The sequence below is a fragment of the Procambarus clarkii genome, chromosome 46 (assembly GCF_040958095.1).
Source record: "Procambarus clarkii isolate CNS0578487 chromosome 46, FALCON_Pclarkii_2.0, whole genome shotgun sequence".
In the NCBI taxonomy this organism is placed as follows: Eukaryota; Metazoa; Arthropoda; class Malacostraca; order Decapoda; family Cambaridae; genus Procambarus; species Procambarus clarkii.
In genome coordinates, this window is record NC_091195.1 from 29,307,335 (window position 1) to 29,314,834 (window position 7,500).

Below are 7,500 nucleotides of genomic sequence, written 5' to 3' on the forward strand. Positions count from 1 at the left end.
TGTCTTATTACGAACATTTATTCATTGATTTTTGTTTTTTTAAATTCTTACTAATCATAACTCCCAGATCCCTTTCATAATTCGACTTCATAATCTCAGCACCATGCATGCATCTAGCTTATATCTTGTAACTCGATCTATCGTCATTACCTATCCTTTAAACCTTACATTTGTCAGTATTAAACGGCCTCCCCCAATCTTTTGACCATATTTCAGTACCCAATTTAGATCGTTTGATCGATCAATTTAGACCTCCTTGTATCATGTATCATCATACATGATGATAAAATGATACTACTGGGTATGCTGATGATATAATGATACACACTACTTGTTATGCTAACATGCAGAACACTCTTAACTCTGTATTAGTCTCATGTCAGGACTTAGGTTTAGTCATATCTCAGCAGAGGAAACAAAGATACTAAACGGGTGTCCACCCAGGCAGGGAGGAGCTGTTCACAAGATGCAACTGTATGATGGCTCCCAGCTTGACTATGTTAACAGATTCAAATACCTTAAAACTTGCCTTGTATTGTCCTTTTGTATTCAAACTCTGTCGTCAGTATAAAGAGAGGCTCCATAAGCCCTCTTGGAGATGTTGCAGGTTATCACTCAGGCTATGGTGCCAATGTTACAATTGTCAAAATGATGTACCTTGCATACATCAGATCTTTAGTGGATTATGCTGCACCTCTGCTTGCCTTGATGACTAAAAGAAAGCTTAAAGGGCTTGAAAACTTGCAGAACGAAGCCTTAAAGATAATCTTTGGATGCCCCTCGTACCACAAAGATACTTAACATGAGGAAGGAACTTAATATTCCGAGCGTTGTTTATCGTGTTACTGAAATTAACTGTCAAATTGGTATAAAAATGCTAAGGCTAGCTCATCCTAACTCTTGCACAGAAGCCTTCCAGAATGTCTTTATTGAAGGTCAACATTGTTTCATGTGGCACTGTATCAAAAGCTTTGCTAAAGTCAAGGTACACAACATCACAATCCTTACCACTATCAACTGCCTCAACTATGCTGGAATAAAAAGAGAGCAAATTTGTTAAACATGAACGGCCATGTGTAAAACCATGTGTTGCGACTTAACCCCATTGATTCTAAATCTTTGATTCCTTTGGTATAGCCATGCCCTAATTCAGCTTAATATAGAATCCACAATATAGTGAGCCTCTATCTTTTAATCAGTCTTTTATGTGGCACTGTATCAAAAGCTTATTTTATGAGTGGGGAGTCCGTATAAACAACTGGGCCTCTACCCCCTTCAATCCGAACTATTTTCCTTGCTTCTTGCACTGAAATGTGTACAAGTCTCTAAACTGATACATTAATTGTGACTCTTTATCATCCTTAATTGCTCTCAACTCTTTAAGACATACTGTAACATGCACGTGTCTGAAGCTAGACACAAATACAACAAAATTATTAATGATAATAAGAGACTTCGAACTAGGTACCTCACAGGAAGGTGTCCTCAGTCCTACCTTATTTAATACCTTAATAAACACGCTGTTAAACTCTGTACCGAGCAAACCCAACGTCCACATCATTATAGCTATGCTGATGATATAATGATACACACCACTGGGTATGCTGATGATATAATGATACACACAACTGGGTATGCTGATGATATAATGATACACACAACTGGGTATGCCGATGATATAATGATACACACCACTGGGTATGCTGATGATATAATGATACACACAACTGGGTATGCCGATGATATAATGATACACACCACTGTGTATGCTGATGATATAATGATACACATAACTGGGTATGCCTATGATATAATGATACACACAACTGGGTATGCTGATGATATAATGATACACACAACTGGGTATGATGATGATATAGATACACACCACTGGGTATGCGGATGATATAATGATACACACCACTGGGTATGCTAACATGCAGAACACTCTTAACTCTGTATTAGACTCATGTCAGGACCTAGGTTTAATTATCTCAGCAGAGAAAACAAAGATACTAAATCGGCGCCCACCCAGGCAGGGAGGAGCTGTTCGCAAGATGCAATTGCCTGATGGCTCCCAGCTTGACTATGTAAACAGATTCAAATACCTTGGCCTTGAGGTGCCACTGTATAGTCCTGTTGTATTCAGACTCTGTCGTCAGTATAAAGAGAGGCTCCGAGCTCTCAAGGCTGTTGCAGGTTATCACTCAGGCTATGGTGCCAATGTCAGAATTGTCAAAATGATGTACCTTGCATACATCAGATCTTTAGTGGATTATGCTGCACCTCTGCTTGTTTTGATGCCTGAAAGGAAGCTTGGAGGGCTTGAAAAATTGCAGAACGAAGCCTTGAGGATAATCCTTGGTTGCCCTCGTACAACAAAAGATACTTAATATGAGAAAGGAACTTAATATTCCGAGCGTTGTTGATCGTGTTACTGAAATTAACTGTCAAATTAGTATTAAAATGCTTAGGCTAACTCATCCTAGTCCTTGCACAGAAGCCCTCCAGAATTTCTTTATTGAAGATCAGCATTGTTCCAAATGGATAACAAAAACTGGAACTCAACTCAGAATGTATCAGGTTCATGATTTGTACCAAGAGAAACAACAACGGCACTTTCCTGCACCGTGGGAGGTTACACCCTTTCCAGTTTTAATCCCTCCCTTTCCACCCAAGAAGCAAATTAGAAATCAGCCCAAACTTCGTCTTGAGGCAAAGCTAAACGCCTTAAGCCATATTGATGCTCTGTCCACAGAGCATTCTCTCTCTCAAATCATATACACTACATGGTTCCCTACACCGCACCACGGGTGCAACTGGAAGTGCAGTTGTTCTGACAATGGGCGATGGCCTATACTTGTCAAAAAATTTTGAAAAACTAATCTATAAGCAGCTTTACTCATATCTAGCCAAACTCAATATACTTAGCCCTTGCCAATATGGCTTCAGACCCAAAAAAAGCACTAACGATGCACTTATTAGTATGCTTAACTCGATTCATACAGCTCTTGATAAAAATGAGTTCTCTGTTGGGTTGTTTGTGGACCTGCGTAAAGCTTTTGACACTGTCAACCACCAAAACCTTCTTCTTAAATTACATCATTATGGAGTCAGAGGACACTCCCTACAATACCTCAAATCCTACCTTACTGACAGGCTCCAATATGTTTCTGTGAATAACACAATTTCTCCCACCCTACCCATCAACATTGGTGTTCCCCAGGGCAGCATACTTGGCCCTCTCCTCTTTCTCATCTACATTAATGACCTTCCAAATGCCTCCCAACACCTCAAACCAATTCTATTTGCTGACGACACAACCTTCATTTACTCCAGTCCTGATCCCCTTGCTCTAAATGCCACAGTAAATACTGAGCTAAATAAAGTCCATCTGTGGCTAACTGCCAACAAACTCACCCTTAACATTGACAAAACCTTTTATATTCTGTTTGGCAATAAATCCTCGAATCAAATAAATCTCAAAATAAACAATACCCAAATTTGTAACAAATTAGATGGCAAATTCCTTGGCATTCTCATTGACCACAAGCTTAATTTCCAGGGACACATTCTAAACATATCAAAAAAAGTTTCAAAAACTGTGGGCATTCTTTCTAAGATCAGATATTATGTACCACGCCCTGCCCTGGTGACTCTCTATTACTCCCTTATCTATCCATATCTCAACTATGGTATTTGTGCTTGGGGCTCTACTACCCAAAATCACTTACGTCCTCTAATTACTCAACACAAAGCTGCTATTAGGACAATATCCAATTCTGGCCCCAGACATCACTCGGTACCCCTACTTAAATCTCTGAATATGTTAGACATTAAGTCACTGCACATTCTCTCATGTGTATTATACATATATAAAACGCTAAACTATAATGCCAATCCTGATCTCAAAAGCTTCATAGAAGGTTGTATCAGAACCCATGAGCATCACACCAGAAATAAATACAGTTTTGATATTCCTAGAGTACGACTTAATCAAACTAGAAATGCTCTACAAATCAAGGGGCCCAGAATGTGGAATGACCTTCCCAACCATGTTAAAGACTGTACCTCTCTCAACCAGTTTAAGTTAAAAGCGAAGCTATACCTAATAAATTCCCTGTAACCTACCTTACCCTTCTATTGTCAACCAATGTCTGTTTTTTTCTTTAAAGAGCGCTGTTTGTCGACATAATTGTATTTGTGCTGCTTTTTCATCTATGTTTTCATTTCTTGTTTTCATTCTACTCATTATGCTCAATTAGTATTAAGCTTGTCATTTAAGTTTATCATGCCCGAAACGCTTTGCGTAATAGTGGCTTTAGGCATTGTATGTACTAGCTATACCTATAAGTTAAACAATCCTTGTAAATATTTATTGTATGTATGTACCTTACCTAAATAAAATTGTATTGTATTGTATTGTATTGTACTTTGAGTGGGGAGTCCGTATAAACAATTGGGCCTCTACCTTTCAGACTGAACTATTTGCTTGCTCCTTGCACTGAAATGTGTACAAGTCTCCAAACTTGATACATTAATTGTTAGTGACTCCTTATCATCCTTAAATGCTCTCAACTCTTTAAGACATAACTGTAACATGCTCGTGTCCGAAGCTAGACACAAATACAACAAAATTATTAAGGATGGTAACAGAGTCCATTTCATGTGGTCTCCATCTCATGTTGGCCTCCAAATGCATGATAGAGCTGATAAGTTAGCCAAAGAATCTGCCTTTAAAGGAGACGTATGAGTGTAGCCTTGGATTGTCAATGAGCAATCTGAGAGCAGCAGTACACCGAGAACTTCAACAAGATCTTGTAGATCTGAGGCAAAGTGAAATTGACACCAGTAATTCCATCTATCATCATACTATCATGCAAGAGGAGCCACACATCTATGGATCATCCAATAAAATCAGCAGACTTCTAGATGTTACTACTGTTCGGCTTAAACTGTGTTTCAACTCTCTGGGATTTCTAATTATCTGCTGATGTAGACCTAACCAAATGTAAACTGGGTCAACAAGCACACCGTCTGTCACTATGTGATGGAGTGCCAAAAGACTTCAATTGAATTGAATTGAATTCAGAGACAATTTTATAATAAATGTTCCAGAGATGTTTAAATATTTCATTCAAAACGATCTGCTACCAGAAATCTTAGCCAAATATCCCCTATTTGCTAACTAAGATAAGTAAATGATAAGTAAATTGTCTCGCCAATTATATATACGAGGGAATGATTAAGGGTCGAGGGACGAAATGCGCATTGCTGCCCTCATCTGTGACGTCACAGCATCATTCCCGCTAGTATCAACAGAGCGGCCATTTTGTCGTCAGTGCAGTCAGCGGACAGAGGACAAACGCTTCATGCAAATATTATCGTAAGTAAACACTTATATTTTATTATATTATTAGATTCTAGTGCTGGCTACAGTGCTGTGTATGTGTAGGCGAGGCCGGGCAGTGCTGGTGTATGTGGAGGCGAGGGGCAGTGCTAGTGTATGTGGAGGCGAGGGGCAGTGCTGGTGTATGTGGAGGCGAGGCCTGGCAGTGCTAGTGTATGGAACTGAGGACTCAGGCCCCAGGGCCTGGGCACAGGGGCCTGAGCACTGCTGAGGGTTAGCCAACATGAGAAGGTTGTGTTGATTGCCTGAAATTATTTAATGTATTGAATGGCATTTTTCAAGTTACATTTTTTAAAATACTGAACTAGGTTCTAAATTTTTTTAAATTTTGCCACGAGGGGGCGAGTTTATTGGGCAGCGCCACTAATCTTGTGAGTGGACACACCGCCATAGCAGCATGTTCAACACTCTCCAATAGGAAAAAAACCCGCTGGGTTCTAGGCTAGGTTAGGCTCATCTGTAATAATTGAATTAAGCCTAGCAAAGCCTAGATCCTAGTTCAGTAATTTAAAAAATGTTGTAACTTGAAAAATGCCATTCAATACATTAAACAATTTAAATATTTTCAGGCAATCAACACAACCCTCTCATGTTGGCTAACCCTCTCTCATGTTGGTCAATAATTTAATTATTTTTTTATGGAGTAATCTTTGCTATATTGATAGTGCTTGTTGTGTGTCTGCAGGTGCATTCAGTGTGTGTACGATACCTGATGTTAAAAAATTGTTTCTTGTTCATGCTCTCATATAGACGTTTGGCCTCGACGAGGTTCAGTCTTGTGACTGGTCTGTGGCACGTTTTTGTTGAAATGTAGTCTTTTCAAGACTACATTTCAAATGTAGTGTGTGTGGAGGCATGTATGTTAGGTATTACCTAACATACACGGTCTAATATATCTATCTGTGTGAAATAGATTAAATCCATTTATTTGATATTCAGCCAATAGTTCTGTATTTTCTACATTCATCCATGTTTTGGTAAGTGCAATAATATGTATTGTTTCATTGCAGATTAGAGATTCTAGATAGTTCTAGATTTCCGAAGTACTGAAACGCGCGCCATACAGGCTTGGTGGATCTAGGTGCAAGGTAAAATTATTTACATTTACTTGTTTTTTATTTATATGCATATATATATATGCCTAAGTTTTGAAAGTGAGCAAATTGTTTACAATGGTTTATAATTTTATCAGTGTCAGACACAATTACATCTTACAATTACATCTGCTCATTACAAAATACTCTTTAAAAAATTACTTCTTAACAATAAGAGCATATAAATATATCCATAATCATCTGTATCAAACCTTATTACAGGTAAAACCAGTAGGCAGTCTACTGTATTTTATCAAACCCTTATTAGAATAATAGATCTTGTAATAATTTTGCAAAAATAGTGGCATTTACTATTTTTAAAAGATTATTAAAAAATTTACCGATATGGTGCATTCGGAAGATAAACCAAATTTTTCACTTTTGACAATTGAGCACCTGCTACATCCTTGTAGCAGGTGCTACAGGTGCTACATCCATCCATTGGTTTCAACCCTTTTACCCTGTTGTAGCTCAGTCGATTAAGGCAGTGTCTGGGATGCTCCCGGACGCAGGTTCGAACCCTCGTCACGGCCCTTGTGGATTTGTTCATTTGATGCATCACGTTATTGTGATCTGTGTGTGTAATTCTTCACCTGCTACAGCAACAGGAATGTGTGTGTGTGTGTGTCTGTATATTTGTGTTGAATATGACCGAAAGTGTAAGATTAATGATTCTAACACAAATCGTCTGAATATTTATTTTTCTTCACTGTCGAGAGTAGTTAAAAAAAATTTACTCGAGTTTATTTTCACACTTTATTTATAGTCTTTCAGTCCCTCTCCTTACTGCTGCTGCTGTTTCTCGCATCTTTGCATCGCTTGTATGTTAGGGGGTTTGGCCTCTTGCTCTATATTGATTCCATTTGTGTGTGTTTGGGTCTCTGGCCCTCTCGCAATTTCTGTTGAACAAACTCCTTTTCCTAGTTCTGCATCTCTCCTTTGGTATAAATTTTGTTGTGCTTTTATCATATATTTCACAAAACTTGACATACATCT

The 7,500-nt window shown here is 38.5% G+C and overlaps 1 long non-coding RNA gene across 1 annotated transcript in view; it reads left to right on the top strand.

Annotated features, from left to right (window-relative positions):
• Window positions 1–5,094: 5,094 nt before the first annotated feature.
• LOC138350521 (uncharacterized) overlaps window positions 5,095–7,500 on the top strand; it is a 3,647-nt gene continuing 1,241 nt past the window's right edge. The window contains exons 1-2 of the long non-coding RNA XR_011222152.1: window positions 5,095–5,386; window positions 6,421–6,498. This is a non-coding gene — a long non-coding RNA (uncharacterized lncRNA). The remainder of the gene's footprint in view (window positions 5,387–6,420; window positions 6,499–7,500) is intronic.